Raw genomic sequence first — 16618 nt, forward strand, 5'->3', positions numbered from 1 at the left:
ACCCGTGTCCCCTGCATCGGCAGGCGGACTCTCAACCACTGCGCCACCAGGGAAGCCCCAGCAACATCCTTTTAAAATATGTCCGTCACCGTTTGCACACTGTTCAGGCCACCAGGCTTCCCAGACAGACACGTGAGGAGTGGCAGATGAGTCAGTGCGCAGGGCAAGCACGTCTCCATCCTGCCTTAAGCCCCAGGCTTGCTGTCCTAGAGCCAGTGCTGTAAGAATAGATGTTTAGAATGATCTGGACTCCCTGAAGAGGCTATGCTGGAGTGTGCACTGATTCAGAATTCAGGGACTGTCTGATCAGTTTAAAACTATACCCATATAGACTGGCCTTTGTGTCTTTCCAGTTTTGGTAAATAAGGGGGTGAAGTAGACGGGCCACATTTATGTACCATTCCCTGCTGTTATGTTAATGAGAATCCCTTGTTCAGAATCCCATCCTTTGCCTCAACTCCTGACACATGAATGTGTTGGCATCTGTCACTTAAAGTGCCTGGGCTCTGCCACCTGCTTTAACACAGAGAGGAGGAAAAATTGCAGGATGTCTTGCCCTTACCTTCATCAGTGATGGACGATGCTCTGGTCCCTGAGTCTCTAGGGCAGGGAATTTGATGCGTGTTAGGAAGATGAGGGCGCCCCGCACGTAGCAGACGCTTGATAAATTTTGTTCATCTGGTCACAGTGGAGCCTGAGAAAATGGAAAAATTAAAAAGCAGCTGAAGAGCCGTGGGCAGTATTTTAATCCACTAACATAATTGATTACAGAGGGCACCAGTGGGGTTGGAAGTCTGAGGATGCCTCTGGGGAGTGGTGAGCTTGGACCCTCTGCCTGGCATCGCTGTGTCCCGGGGCCCCAGCCTCCTTCCTCTGCCTTGTGCCCCGCCTACCCACCCAACCCCGGCCAGGCCGCCTCCCTCTCCTCCTTCCTTCCCTCCTCTCTTTCATTCCTCAGCTCACCCCGATAGCCTGACTCTTGCTTGATCCTAAAGTTTATTCTATATTTGTGTCCCAGAAGTTCCCCTTTTGGTGATGGGAAAGGATGTAAGGAGCTAAAGTGTTATAAGGAAGGGAATGTTGCCAACTTGAGATGAGTCAGAAGTGAAGGCATTTTGGAATGTGTAAGACAATGAAGACAATATTTATTTTACAGAAATGGAGCTAACAACCCAGCCTTCAGGAGCACAGCCAGTAGGTATTGCATGGAGAGAGGTCTGACGTTCGGACGGCGGAGGGTGCGCCGCTCTAGTTTCATCACCAAAGGAATAAGGGAGACGTTCCTCTCTCTGTTAATGGTTCCCCAGTGTTTTAGGTGAGGGCCGACTCTCCAGCTCATTCTCGGTGGTGAAGCCTGGAGGGGGCCTTGAGGGTGGGCTCGCTGTGCACCTGCACTGACAAAAATGGCATCATTGAAGGTGAAAAGATTGTTATACCTAAAAGAAATGCTTTTCAAAATGCACACGCCACAATCCATTTTGGTTTGCAAAGCAGAAATAGAGACACAGATGTAGAGAACAAATGTATGGACACCAGGGGGGGAAAGGGGTGTGTGTGATGAATTGGGAGATTGGGATGGACATGTATACACTGATATGGCCATGTATACACTGATATGGACATGTATACACTGATATGGACATGTATACACGGATATGGCCATATATACACTGATATGGACATGTATACACGGATATGGACATATATACACGGATAGGGCCATGTATACACGGATAGGGACATGTATACACGGATATGGCCATATATACACGGATATGGCCATATATACACGGATATGGACATGTATACACTGATATGGACATGTATACACTGATATGGACATGTATACACGGATATGGACATGTATACACGGATATGGACATGTATACACGGATAGGGCCATGTATACACGGATATGGACATGTATACACGGATATGGCCATGTATACACGGATATGGCCATGTATACACGGATATGGACATGTATACACTGATATGGCCATGTATACACTGATATGGCCATGTATACACTGATATGGCCATGTATACACTGATATGGACATGTATACACTGATATGGACATGTATACACTGATATGGACATGTATACACTGATATGGCCATGTATACACTGATATGGACATGTATACACTGATATGGCCATGTATACACTGATATGGACATATATACACGGATATGGACATGTATACACTGATATGGCCATGTATACACGGATATGGCCATGTATACACGGATATGGACATGTATACACGGATATGGCCATATATACACGGATATGGCCATATATACACGGATATGGCCATATATACACGGATATGGACATATATACACTGATATGGCCATATATACACCGATATGTATAAAATGGATAACTAATAAGAACCTGCTGTACAGCACAGGGAACTCCACTTCGCTGTACAGTAGAAACTAAGACAACATTGTAAAACAACAACTATCCCCAATTAAAAAAAAAAAAAAAGAATCCATTTTGGATGTATGTCTCTGGAACCCCAAAATATTATTTTTCAGATCCAAATCTCATATGTTGGATTATTGCATCTTCTAAGAAACATTCATAAAATTATTTCTATTTAATGTTTGTATTTAGGGCAGGAACCTGGAAAATTAAGTTTTTAAGACTGCCTTAGAAGTTTAACCAAGCTGGCAGGTTCTTCAGTGGTAAAGACAACCTTTTCTAAGTGCTGCTGCAGGCAGTCTGAATCGGGGCCAGCAAACCTTTTCTGTAAAGGGCCAGAGAGTAACTAGTTGAGGCTTTGCAGGACTTACAGTCTCTCAAGATAGTACTAAAGCAGCCAGGACAGTATCTAAATGAATGGGCTTGGCTATGTACCAGTGGCCTGTGGGCCACAGTTTGCCCACCCCTGAGAGTATAAGCTATTGATTCTCTATAACATATGTATTTAGAACTGGGGGTGCCAGTATTATCTGGTCATGATTTCCAGATTAAACTATTTCATTGAGCTGTTGGTTGGTCAGTGACAGACAGGAATTTAGCCAGTATTGACTTTTTGGGCATGAGGGAGTAGGGTTCCTAGATGCAGCAGTAGCTTTTAATTTTTTTCCTTTGCTCTCCAAGGGCTGCATGCTTACAATACAGCTTATGAAACGTTTTACATAGGCACTGTGGATTTTAAAGTCTGCAAATGAATACAACTGTAAAATGTTTTTGTCTTAAAGAAAATGATTTCTCAGTGCTTTGTATATAACTATACGAGTAAGAAATAAAGTTGAATTTATATGCATCCCAGCAGATGCAGACACATCGTTTAACTTAGGGTGTGGCCATTAAAATATTGCCTCTTTTCTCCACCGAATATTTCTTAAACTTATGACCTTACTGCCAGTAATGTTTAATAAGGAATCTGCAATGTGTAACTCCTCAGTAAATTATTAAAAGAACTGGCATTCCTACTGTATAATATCAACACAAGTGATACAAAGTATGCCTTGCCCCAATGGGTATGTGCTAACATTCCTTCTGGCTTGCCGAGAGGGATGGGGCATAAATAAACAGCAAGGTTTGTTTCCAGGTCTGTCTTTGGTTGTTATAGGTACACTGTTGTGCTTCCCCTTTTGAAGAACTGATTATTGTTTCAAAGTCTCTGCTATTTTTAGATGCTCAAAATTAGGCATTCAAGATGGGAAGGTAGAGAAGCAGTTGAAAGAAATACTGTTTCAAGTTTGAGGGCAACTGGTTGCGAAATCAAAATGGATGAATCATAACTTTATCACAGTTTCTTTTTCTTTTTGCTAGTGAGAAAATGATAGTGTTGGTTATATAGCCTCTCTCTCTCACTTGTAAACTCTTGGGAGTTCATTGCACACAGTGGCTTTAATTTTGTTGAAGTGATTTTCAATGTTATCTGCAGTTTGGACAGCAGAAGAAAACATGCAAATTCCTTTCTTCCAAAATGGGTTACTGGCTCCCTGCAGTGTGATTTCATTTCCTCTCTGTTATTAAGTATGTAGTCGGACCATCATGTGCTAGAAATGAGATTTGAGTGACCATATACCTCAGTCAGGCTCTTTTGTTTGCAAAAACAACAACAAAACCAGTTTCTTGACCTGAAATGTCAAAATATTTGTTCTGTCTCTGGACTAATCTTTCTCAGCTGGTGACTCCGCCGTTTGTCTGGGCGTCCAGGTTAGGGACCCGGGAGTTGTCCTTGGCCGTCTCATCCCTCCAGCTTTGCCTGGTCTCCGTGTTTGTACCGAGGGCTTACTGAGCGGGGTTCACACCTTCACGTCTGTCCCGCTCCTGGCCGGCCCTCCAGCGGCCGCTCGTTGTGGTGGATCAAGGTCCTGGCTCCTTGGCCCCGACTCCACCGCCCTCCTGGGCAGCCGTTGGCCTCGGCCTCCCCCAGCAACCGTGCTCAGTCCGTGCCTTTGCTGGCCCCCAGGACGACCACCGTCTCCCCTTTTGCACAGTCACCTCTTTCACAACGACCCCCAGTGAGATCTCCCGCAGGCAGCTTCCCCTGTCTCTGTGCCCACCTTGCCCAGGTGTGCGGCCTCAGCTTCGTTTGCACATCACTGTGCTCAGTGGTCACACTGCACGGTGTTGGGACTTTGCTAGACCGTCATCTCCGCACCCCGCCGTCGTCCCACGCTGGGCACCAAATCCCTGACGGCCGTCGCCACTCCCACCCCTTTTAACGTACCTGGGAAACTGTGGCGCATGCGCATTCCTCACGGCCTCGCACCTGGCAAACTAAGGCGCATGCGCATTCCTCACGGCCTCGTTGGTTCTCAGAGCCCTCCCTGCCGCTAGGCTGAATTTATTTTTCCTGCTTTTGTACCCTCCCAGTGATTTGTACATGCCCCTATTTTCCTTACCTTCTCATCTCATAATTTTTTATTTTTTTGTTCTGTATGTATTGTTAAGCCCCTTATTCTTTGCCATACTCAGGTTATACATTTTAATAATATAAAAAGTCTCTACCAGCACATACCACATTACTTTTAGCTCCTTCCTACTTTGAAGTTACCACAATTGCCTTTAACTTTAAGGAGTGCCTCACCCTTAACCCCTCTGTCGATGTAAAGTTCGCTGGAGGAGAGGAATTGTGAAGCATCCCTAACCATCAAGACTTCTGAAGGGCTCTTTCTTGTGTTAAGGGTCCACTCAGGTGTATGGGGGAATTATAGCTCCCTCTGGTGGCCAGATCATCAGGTGCATTTTTCTTCTGGACTCTTAAAATGGTATTCAAATCTAATAATTCTTTGGAGTTCTTTTTTAATTTTTAAAATAATTCAAATCTTGTTTGTTTTGGCAGGTATTTAAATCATTCTCAAGTAGTGACACTTACACAGAGGAATGAATAATTTTACTTTAAGCATCCCATACTTTTTCCACAGTTGGGATTTAAAGTAGACAGTACATAGCATTCAAACTTTATTTCCCCCCTTTTTCCTTCCCTTCCCCTGCCAAATAATTTCCTAAACTGTAGAATCATCAAAATAAAATGCCACGAACTACAAAGGAATAATTTACTAATATTGGGAAGAAATGAAATTCTTCAAATGAGGGTCCAGTATGGGCCCAAAGACAAAATGAATTTAACGCATTTTTAGTTTCACATTTTAATGGATCAGAGCTTCAAAACACATTTCGTTTTCTTTATGAAAGGAACTTCCAGACTGACATTCTTAATATAGAAAAATATTATAAAGAGTTAGCTCTATCCACGCTAATATGGGAAACAGGTATGGATGGTCTCAAAAATAATTGTATTTGGCTTTGGAAATTAAAAAATATCCTTTAATATGGTGCTGTCTGAGGTTGTGGGAGTTTTTAGCATTACAGAGAAGTTAATGAAAGCAATCCCTGACGTGAGAAATAGACTCAGGAAGACTAGAGAGGTTTTAACGTTTTTCTCTAGTCATCTCTTCTGTGTAGCTAAATTTTTAAAGATGCATGTAGACAGCAGTGCTTTTCAGATTGATGACAGTGACCCTCAAAGAACAATAGCAGCGGCAATTTAAATTGTTTTAAATGCAAGACTGGCTAATTTTCTCTCAGGTATGCTTGGGGTTTTTTGGATAAAATTCTCTTGGGAGCAGGGGAAGGGGTCATGGGTCTTCATGGGCAACCTGCCCGAGTGGGTAGGTTACAGTCAAGGGCTTATTTAAACAGCAGGGAGTGGCTCAGACACCCCCAGAGGAAAACAGAACGGGTCATTTCTCTACTCATTTTGCAATAATGTTCTTTTCTCCCTTTGCCATTTCTCCATGTCTGCAAATACTGACAAAACACCATGAGGGCTTTCGGTGGGACAGAAAAATTGGGGAGGTACTAGGGAGGAAAAAGTGTGTGTCAGTTTGCGATGGTGTTAAAACAGTTTAATTTCTTTCCAGTTGAAGACATTTGGATTTATTAGGGCTGTCAGGGGGGTTCTCATGAGATAATGTTCTCATGTGACGGCTCGTGAGTGCTGAGACATGAGACAGATACAAGGTCAACAACGAAAAATCCTAGAATCATCTCGGCTGAGGAGAAGATGCTGCTTAAGTGGAATGGTACTACTTTTGGGTCGAGAAGCATGAGGGATGTGATGCGAGCTCCACGGGCTGCAGAGAGAGGTTCAGCCGTCCAGAGGGTGTTAACTGTTATCCCAGGAGACGTTTTTTGGTCCACCATGGGTCCCAGCCTCACTCAGCTTTCCCTGCCTTTTGCCTCCCTCTGGCTTCATTTTATCCTCCTGGGCATTCGTGGTGAATCGGAGGCTTTCTTTGTGGAGTGGACTAAGGAGAGTGACCCTCCTAACAGAGTGGATGGCAAGATAAACGTCACCGTGCCCGAGAGGCTTGTTAAGTCCCGTAAGCAGGGCCTAAAGTTGGGTTGAAATGATAAGAATGTACAGATTAAAGAAAAGTGTGGCAGTCCATTGGAGAGAGCTGGATCGATTCTGTTCCATCATTTTTTTCCCGAAAAAGAAATCCCGCAGTGCTAATGAGCAGCACGTGATAAATAGTTTTCCAGTTTGATAACGAGAAAGGCAGATGGTGGGGGTGCTTTGGTTTACTTTCAAATTTACATATTGAAGTGGTATAGAAAACGGTGTGTATTTATTGTGGAAATCTCAGTAGACACGTAAGAGAGGAAATTAAAAGCCCCTCTCTGCCTTCTGCCCCAGGCTTACCCTTTGACCCTTGGAGCATAGCCTCCCCGTCCCCCCATCTTGGCGTGTGTGATGGGGGAGGGGGAGGGCATGAGAGTCACACCGTACAATCCTATTAACTTGTTTTTAACTCCCCGGTACACTGTGGGAATGTTTCCGGGTCATCCTAAGCATCTCTATCTTAGCCAAGTAGAGTCAGAGAACGCTGCGGAGCCAGTCAGTTGAAGGGCAGGTCGCCATCTCTTCAGGTCCCGAGCAGCCAGGACTTGGCTTGGAAATGGCCTCCTAGTTCATTTGGCTGGAAGTGACAGTAGTGACCCTTACTGTTCTTGTAGCCGGACTCCTGTAGTTTGTACCTTGATTTTTCAGGTATTTTTTTGAGTGCCTCCAATGTTCCACGTACTATGAAAGGCACCGGGTGGGAGGAGAACTTAGGGTCCCTGCCCGCTCAGAGCTTAAATTCCACACTCCCTTCATCATCGAAGTCTTTGGCCAACTGCAGAGGAAGCCACCGTGAAAGATGCCCCCACCTCCCCACCTTCACCCCTGGACCCCTTGCCACTGGGAGTCCTGGCTGGAGGACTCTTATTCCTGGTAACCTGGCTGCTACTGGCTGTAAATGATGCTCCAGATGGAGGTCGCCTGTTAGGCCTCCGTCACCCTTGGTGTGAACACTTGCCCAGACAGGTGTGCTTACGTTAGGACTTAGTGAATCCTTAGCTGGGAGTCCCCGGCGGTGCCATCCTCCAGCAAGCTCTCTAGGTAGGATGAACGCCATCCCCTGCACCCTGAGCCACAGCTTCTCACCCCGCTGTGGCCCCTCCTTGCTGAGAGCTCTTTCTGGAGCATCCTTTTTAACTGATTGAGTTGAGTATTCCCCTTAAAGCTCTTTACTGCACTCATGGGCCTCTTAGCTACAGCTGACTATTTTTTGCCCTTGTGGGTATTATTTAAGCTTGCTTCTTCAAATGTCAATGACCTAAGTTTTACTTTGGCTCACTCTGAGTTTGCAAAAACCTTTTTTAACCTAAAAACTTCCTTTAAAAAAAAAAGTTTGCTTCTACCCTCTTCCCTTTTCACCGTCTGTTTTAGTCATTTCAACTTCGGATGTCAAAGGAGTTCCAGGTTCATTTACAGAAAAAAAAACAATGAGTTATACGAGAGTTATAAAAGAAGAAACCACAACCAAAGGGAAGGAGGCTTGTGTTTTGCGGCCTTCAGGATTGAGTATGTTGCTAGTAGACTGCTGGACTTTTAGCGGGCTGGGGGGGTAGGTGTGCCTGGCCTTGGTGCCACCATCTCTGAGGACCTGCCGTGTTGTGGAGTTGCCTCTTGTGGGAGAAGGTTCTGAGGTCGGGTGTGGTTTTCCCTCTCACAGGGCTTCCTCGCTCTTGATTTCCAGCCAGCAGCCTCCTGGGTGGTTTTGCATGTGGAGCTGAGGCCTCGCTGGGGATGCTGCCCGGACCATCTCGGAGGCCTTGTGGGGCATGTGGGACGGTGGCTCACAGTTTTCTAGAGGAGCAGGGTCAATCTTTAAAGTTTCTCTCAGGGATTAGCACGTGTCTTCCAGAAGTGTTTTTCAGAGTCTGGTTTTTTGGGTCCAAGAAGGTGTCCCTTTTTTAAGCACTGCTCACCCATCTCCCGCCACAGAAAATCAGCCCTGAGTAGCGGTCGCTAATCAGTGATGCTAATTAATGATGGTCCTTGGTCTCAAGGCACCTGTGTTAGAGGGCAGTACGGATGTGCAGCTCAGCAAGGAGCACAGGTTCATGCTGGTGCCGCGGGAGTGATGGGAGGCCTGTTGTGAGAGGACCCTGGGGTGAGGTTACTAGAGTCTGTGGCCCAAATGTGACTCACTTCCCTGGAAGTTTCCGCTCTGGGCCTTGGAGTTAGGAAGAGTTGCTGGGACCAGATTTCAAAAGGAATGATCCGTTTCCCATAATACACGCTTTAAAGCTAACAGTATCCACAAATCTTGAGATTTTTTTTTTTCAAAAGAGGCTCAAAGTGGTTGCATGTCAATGACAACAAAAAATTAGAGAAGCTGTGAACGACCAGACCGAATTATGTCTAGAGTATGCATGGCCAAAAATATGGCAGAAAGATTAAAGAAAGATTAACTGGGGATAATACTGCCAGTTTCTAAGAACAGAGAAAGAGCTAATTTTCTTAATATAAAATGACGACCTACAAACCAATAAAAAGACCTATAACCTAACTGAAAAATGATCATCAGAGAGTACAAATAGAGAAGAGGGGATACCAGTGACAAACGTATTGCGATAGTTAACTTCACTTACAGTAAAAGAAATGGCAATTCAAGGTCTAATGAAAAACCTTTTTCAGCTATCATGTTGTCAAAAAGTAAAATTTTTGATTGCAGTATGTTGATATGAGTGTGAGAAAATGGCTCCCCTTTGACCTGTTACTGGAGGGTGTTGAAGTGGGTACAACCTCTAACAATTTGGAAATGCTGATCCAAGTGACAAGTGCCGTAGAGCCAGCACTCTCAGTTCTGCCAGTTTATCCAGGATACACATGCACATGTGTGAAGTGATCGGGATACAAGGATGCACATTCCCTTGTTGACACAATCAGAAAAGATTAGAAATAACTGAAGTGTCTGTTAAAAAACAGCTGATTCCTGTGTTCCAGCATCAGCCTCAGCTGTGCTCTCCCACCCTCCCTCTTTTTTTTTTTTTTTTTTTTTTTTTTTTTTTTTTGCTGGTTTTATTCTCAGCAAGGTTTTCTCTCTTTGATGGCAGCTCTGGGCTCACATTCACAGCAGAGAGAGGGTGGCCCCGGCAAAGTTTAGGACTTGCCTTTTATTGGGTCTCCCCCGACCTGTGAGCTGTTGAGTGGAATGTTCTTTAAAGTGAGCTGTTGTGGAGTAAACCACTCCTTTATATTAAAGAAAAAATCCAGCCCAGTGAGTCACACCCCCTCCTGTCTTCATTTCCTCTTCGTGTTCCTAGGAGGTCTCTGTGTCCCTTGTCATCATTTACAGATGAAGCAACAGAGTCCGAGACGAACTGTACTTTGAGACATTGTGGGTTTATGCATTATAATTAAATCGTCATCATCACGTCAAACTTAGGAGGTAGAAACTATTCTTTGCGGTTTCCAGATGAGAAAACTCGAGGATCAGAAAGGTTAAGCAACTTGCCTGAAGCAGGGAAGCGGCAGAGCTGGGTTCCAGCCGGGTTTGCACAGACTCTGTTCTCATTCTCACTGCCTGTGTAGCACCTGGGGCGCCCTGGCCTGGCTCCCAGACAGTCTGATTCAGCTGGTCTGAGGGGAGGCCTGGGCATCGGTGTGTACAGCCCCCAGGGATTGGAGTGAGCTGGGAACCACTGGTCTGTGCCACGAGCCAAGGACGAAGGTCCCTGATGGTCTTCATGTGGCAAAGGGCTCAGACCCCTTGTTCTCTGCTTCCAGGCAGAAAACTCTTGTTCACACTGTCAGGCCTGTCTTTATGCAAGAAAGTAGCATCTGAGGTAAGTAATAGGTGCTTGGAAAGAACTTAAGCATCAGACAGTGGACAGGACTGTCGTAGGCAGGAAGGACTGGGCCTAGTGCCCAGTGCTGTGAGGGTTCTAGAAAAAACTCTCTTCGCTGTGTGTGTGGCTGGCGGCCTTCGCTGGTCAGCCGTTGTCAGTTTCACGTGAGGTGGCTGCAGATGGGCCTGGGGAACCCGGAGGAACTTTGTGACGTCCTCACGGTTTGTCCTCTTCTGGGCATTATGTTTCTGCACTCATTCCTGGAAAAGTTACTCAACCACATTGGCGGGTGGTGGACAGGAAACTGGGAGAGAAGTGCAGCTTCTGGATGGAAAATCAGACACACGGGGTGAGGACTGGGGGAAGGGTTAGGAAGGGAAAAAGTCTTTTCTTAGGGTTCTTGTTGTCAATTGAAAAAAAAACGCACGACATGAGAGCTGTGAGTTTCAGTTTTTTGGGGGGACTTACTGAGGACCATAGCCCTGGAGATAGCCTCTCAGATAGGTCTGAGCAACTGTTCTGAAGAGGCAAGGGGGGAGGTCAGCATGTATGTGATTTTGGTGAAGGGGGTTCGTGCAGCCAAGCCCACATCTGGGTAGAAGGTGACTGCTGGTCACGAGGAGCAGGTGTCTCCATTAATGATTTTAGTGCTTTTCTGGGTATGAGAAGATGCAAGAAATTGGGTTCATACAATTTTCTCCTGAAAATATCTATCTAAGGGCCTGTGCGGCCAGATCTCCCAGAGCACAGAGTGTCCCGTCCTGAGCTCCTTTCAGGGTGTGTGAAGGTCAGGGATGGCAGAGGCTAGTGACTTCACTCCTGGAGGACCAGATGGCGAGCGACATTTTTTTAGGTGTCACTGTAAGCCACAAGAGGAATAAAGCGGAAATTTAGAAAACTACATGATTAGGATTTAAGCTGAATGAGCTTCATGACGTACAAACGTTGTACTTAATACTTTCCGTAGGTGGATGCTCGCAGAGCCTGTGTGGTCCAGTCAAGGCCAGGACCTACATCCGATGAGTATCATTTTCTGCTCTCTTCAGACAGGGCTTCACTGACCTACTGGGGGAAAAGAGATGTAAGTCAAAACACACGTGTAGAAGTTTAGAGCTGAAAGAGACCTTAGAACCGGGGGTTCTTCAGCCTGGCTGTACCTTAGAGGAGCTCCAAAAATATATTGGTGTCAGGACTCACTGGAGACATTCAGTTGGCCTGGAATTGCAGGTAGAGGCAGGATGAGGGCTTGGGCCTCCTGACCGCGCCCGGTCTGTATTCCAGTGACCACAGCAGGCATAGTGTCCAGCCCCAGGCCCCTCTCCAGGTCTGTGTCACTCAAGTCCCACAGTCTCTGCTCTTGACCTTCCAAATGGCCTCACACTCCTGCGCAGGTGTGTGCACAAGCCTACCATCCTCTCACACCTACTCTTGCACGGTGGAGATTGAGTAAAGGCACACCTAGACCTGTACTGAGAAGACGGTCTCTCTTCACAAGTAATCTGGATGTGTTAGTCTTGCAAGCGGGTTAATTCATTCATTGTCTTTCTAATGAAAATGGTTGCACAGCCTAATATTCTTCCAGTCGGTCTGTGTGGCAAGATAGAAGCAGGGTGTTAGTTCTTTCTCTGAACTGCTCTCCAGTATGAGAAACGGAACCCTGACCTTCCCTCCCAGGCTCCTTTGTTATGCAGCAGGGCTGGGAAAAAAAGGCTTTTCTTTCAGCTGTGCAGGGCGCCAGGCAGAAGAAACCGGACCAGGGCTTTGTACACCCCCAGTGGCTCAGAGAGCCTTTATCCTTGTCTGATATTTACTCAACACCCGATACCTCCTGGGAATCTTTAAAATCGTCATGGAAAGAAACCATTCTGCCTCAGGTGCCTATTTTTAGACTGTATATAAAGCCCACGGTGGATTTCTGCTACCTTTCTCTCGATCTGCTAAGCCTGCTGTTTGAAAGGCAACGGAATCTTTTGTCTTTAAAAGTTCAGCACCTCTGGCTAGTTCCCCATCTGAACCCCAAAGCCCTGGAATGCTCTGGGGTATATCTCTTCTTTCTTCATTCTGACCAAGACCGAAACCACAGGTGATGAACTTTACATCAGAGCAGTTGAAATAATACAACTGAGGGGGAAGGAAGCTACTTCAAAACAATGAACCTTGAGTTAAAATGACTATGAGTTGGTCTGTCTTCATCAGCCCCAGCTGTATTTAACCTGTTCAATGAGACTGGTTTGAGCTTTGGGCTCTTCGGCGGGCAGTCCAAGTTCAGGACAGGTCCGTCCGATGGTTATGAGCTGAAAGAGTGTTGCCTGCCGTATCAGGAGACAAAGGATGTTGTGATCATCAAGCCCTGGGCCACTGCAGCCGCCCTAACTGTGCGCCCTGAGAGGATTCAGGGGGGAGAAAAGCAGGACACCGGCCCTAGAGAGTTAAGGTTCATGTCAAAGGAATGATTTCAGTGAGTCCAGACTCCTGTATCTTCCCATACGTAAACATCTCAAGTTAAATTCATTAACTTTTTTCTTTAATTAACAGTAATCTTTTGATGTCCTCTGTGGGTTTTGTTGCAAAAACTCTTATATATATCCCAGCTCCCCCCTTACCTCTTCGGAGCAGTCCCTCAGAGCTATGTGAGAGGCTGCCCCTCGGGCTCGTGTCCTCAGCAAAGTCCACCGAATAAAACATAATTCTCAACTTGTAGGTTTGTGCATTATTTTTTAGTGGAGTTCAGTGATGAACTGTATACAAAACAGGATTAAGGTGTTGGGGGGGGGATCTTGACCGCATTCTCATCAGCCTGGGGTGGTTTCCTCCTTGGCCAGGGGTTTTGGCTTTTTTCTTTACGTGAAGGTCACTGCGTGACTTCCAAGGCAGTGATGATTCAGAGTGAAGCCCGAAACCCAGGGGCAGCGGTGGGGGCAGTTTTACATCCTCTCTCCTCTTTTTGCCTTTTCTTCCGTTTTTTTCCACCTTTTCCCCGTCCTTGCTTCCTCCTTCCCCGTCTCCATAGGGGGCCGTACAGGAGAACTCAATATCTTTTGTATTTCCTATTGAATACAAATTTTATGATTCATGTTACTAAATTTAAAGTAGGCGAATTGAATATTTTATATGGAATTCTCTCTAAAAGAATCAAAACTTCAGTAAAACCAAACTGAGTGTTCCTTTAGGCCAAAAAATTTTTTTTAATTGTTTTTAAAAAAGGATATACGTATAGACATAGAAAAGACTGGAAAGGGTGCATAACAAAATCCCAACACCATATCAAGGTGGTTAAGATTATCGGTTATTTTTGCTTTTTTCATTTCCTAAATTTTCTTCTATAAATATATTAATGTTATCAAATATAGAGAAAGAAAAATGCGTGGGCCTGATGATCTAGCTCACATACTTGAAAGGAACTCATCCTGAGAGAATACTGAAGAATTTATTATATCCTTATAGAGTCGAAGGATGTATGTTTCTCTATATCCTCTTATATATCCAAAGGTTTAGCTATAAGGATGAAGCATTGTTTATCATAACGAAAGAGTTGAAGCAACCTAAATTAATTATGGTAAATGTCTAAAATGGAATAGTTTGAAGCCATTAAAAGTGACGTTGCCTGGAAATATTTACTGATATGGAAACATTTTATAACATTGAGTGGAAAAGCAAGTTGGATTGGTTTGTATCATTTGATTCCATCTCTTTTGTAAGAGATCTTACACATAAGCTCTACACATACATAGAAATATAGAAGATCTAAAATATAAAACATCTATTAATAGTGCTCAGAGAGTGGGATTCCTGGGTGTTTATTTTATTCCTTTGTGTGTGTGTGTGTGTGTGTGTGTGTGTGTGTGTGTGATTTTTCTGTAAAGGATCAATATAGCTGTCATAACAATTGGGAAAGTTTATTTCAGTTTTAGAAAATTGCCTCTTTACCGAGTGAGAACCTGTGGTTTGAACTCATAGTTGACCTTTTACCCCCATTGTTAAATGCATCTTCTTCTTCCTTCAAGAGAATTAAAGCACTGAGCTTAAATTGGCAGATGGATTTCTGAATGGATTATTGTTAGTTATAATGGCTGAGATTTTTAATTGCCATTTGTATCAATGAATAGTTTTTTTTCTTTTCTGTTGCGTGTGGGATTTTACAGGAGAGACAACAGTGCTGTTTATCATACTTTACTGCAGATGAGAAGCTTCATCGTAATGGGAAGCTAAATAATGAAGCTTGTTCAGAATGGTGTTAGAGTAAGTGAAGCTCTGAACCGATGGGCCTGGCGATGGTGCCTGTGATTTCAGAACTCAGAAGCTAATTCTGTGTTTCTTGAGGTTTTGCAGTTACGTTGCCTGGGCCAAGGCTGTCTCCAAGAAGGCTGGCTCCAGAGTAATTGGTAAATTACTGAAGAAGACATTGGCCTTGCTCTGTAGCAGCTTAAAATTTTACTGGTGCAGTGAGCTCATTACAAAACAATTACATTAGGCTTGAGCTTGGTGCGTAAGCAGTGGTAAAAAGCTGTGCACAGGTGACCTTTATTTCAGAAAAATAAGACCTGGGTGGGCAGTGAGAGGCCGTCTCCAAGAAGCCCTTCCACCCTGGAAACCCCAGAGCCAACACGGTACTCGGCACAGGGTACGAGCTTGAAAAATTCTTGCTGAGTGAACTGCTGACTTGGCTTTTCAAACCTGGGCTGCTATGTACATAAGCCTGAATCATGTAACTGCAGGATGAGAAGGTGTTCCTTACATACAGGCATTTCGAGACTAAGATTAAATGAATGGTCCAGGATCACAGATGACTCCCGATTCTCAACACTGCTGACTGCACATCGGGTGCACCATTGATTTAGTACCAAGAGGGGAAAGTGGCAGGCACGTTCCTTGATGACTTCCCTGTGAGAGGCTTGCTGACTTGGGAAAGGTTAAGATGTTGAGTTGCCTTAAATAGAGCAGAGAAGGTCGTTGGTAGCATCACTAGGGCTGATTCTCAGGTCTCCTGACTCCCCCAGTTTAGCTTAGTGATTCCGGTTAGTCCTCTGACAGTTGCCCACCCGCTGTGCTGTCTTTTTTTTTTTTTTTTTTTCCTAGGCTGCCTTGATGGGCTTTGAAGTGTCCACCTGGGTCCTTTGTCCCCTGCCTAGCCCAATGCAAACATCAGTGCTTTCTGCTCAATTGATTTGTGGGGATGCAGCCCACAGGTGCTTGTATCTGTCTTTCACTGGAGTTCTGCCACCGTCTCTTCGTGCTGAAAGGTGCCGTGCTGGCAGCAGGAGAACACAGCAGCTTGGACCTCCAGAAACTTACCATCATTTACTAATTTGAGCTCAGCCTAGCCCTTGAACGTGGGCCTTAGATTTCTAGATTGGGGGTCAGGGCAAGGGAGATCCTTTAGTGTATAGAGTTGTCTTTCTGCCTGCTTGCCTAATTTCTGATTGTTTCAAGGAATTGGCGTCCAAGTCGGATATTGTCATGTTCCAGTACGACATACCATCCTGTGTGGCCTTGGCGGTGTGCTTGAGTTGTTTGCAGAGGTTTTTAAAGTAAAGGACCTAAGAAGAGAGCAAGGCCAGTGTATGGGGTAGAGGGGGTGCGGCGCTCCCGTGTGGCCTGTATTTTTTGATACAAGCTATTTCATGTATGAGCCATTTCACATACGAAAGTGTACATCTGATGGAAAGACAGAATGTACTAAAATTTACCGCTTTAAAAAGTAAAATGTACCTCTTGAGTGAGTCTAGTGTAAAACTGAACTAAATAGCAATCAGATACTTAATTTTATAGTTGTTGCAAATATCATCTTGGGGTAATAGGGGTGAAAAAGGCAGGACGTTTTACGTAGGGTAAAGTCCTGATATTTCGTATGCTCTTTTGTTACTGAAAGAGGCATCTTCTTCTCTTATATGCCAAGCAGATGCTGCTACTACATGGAGAAAGATTTGCCAGCTGTGGTACAGCCGGTCACTCAGGC

General features: G+C 44.9%; 1 protein-coding gene across 2 annotated transcripts in view; it reads left to right on the forward strand.

Moving 5' to 3' along the window:
- The window catches only part of NEDD4L (NEDD4 like E3 ubiquitin protein ligase), a 347561-nt gene that overhangs the window by 121111 nt on the left and 209832 nt on the right, over positions 1–16618 (forward strand). The gene's annotated exons all lie outside the window — the stretch shown is intronic.

The sequence above is a fragment of the Physeter macrocephalus genome, chromosome 19, assembly GCF_002837175.3.
Source record: "Physeter macrocephalus isolate SW-GA chromosome 19, ASM283717v5, whole genome shotgun sequence".
Taxonomy (NCBI): Eukaryota; Metazoa; Chordata; class Mammalia; order Artiodactyla; family Physeteridae; genus Physeter; species Physeter macrocephalus.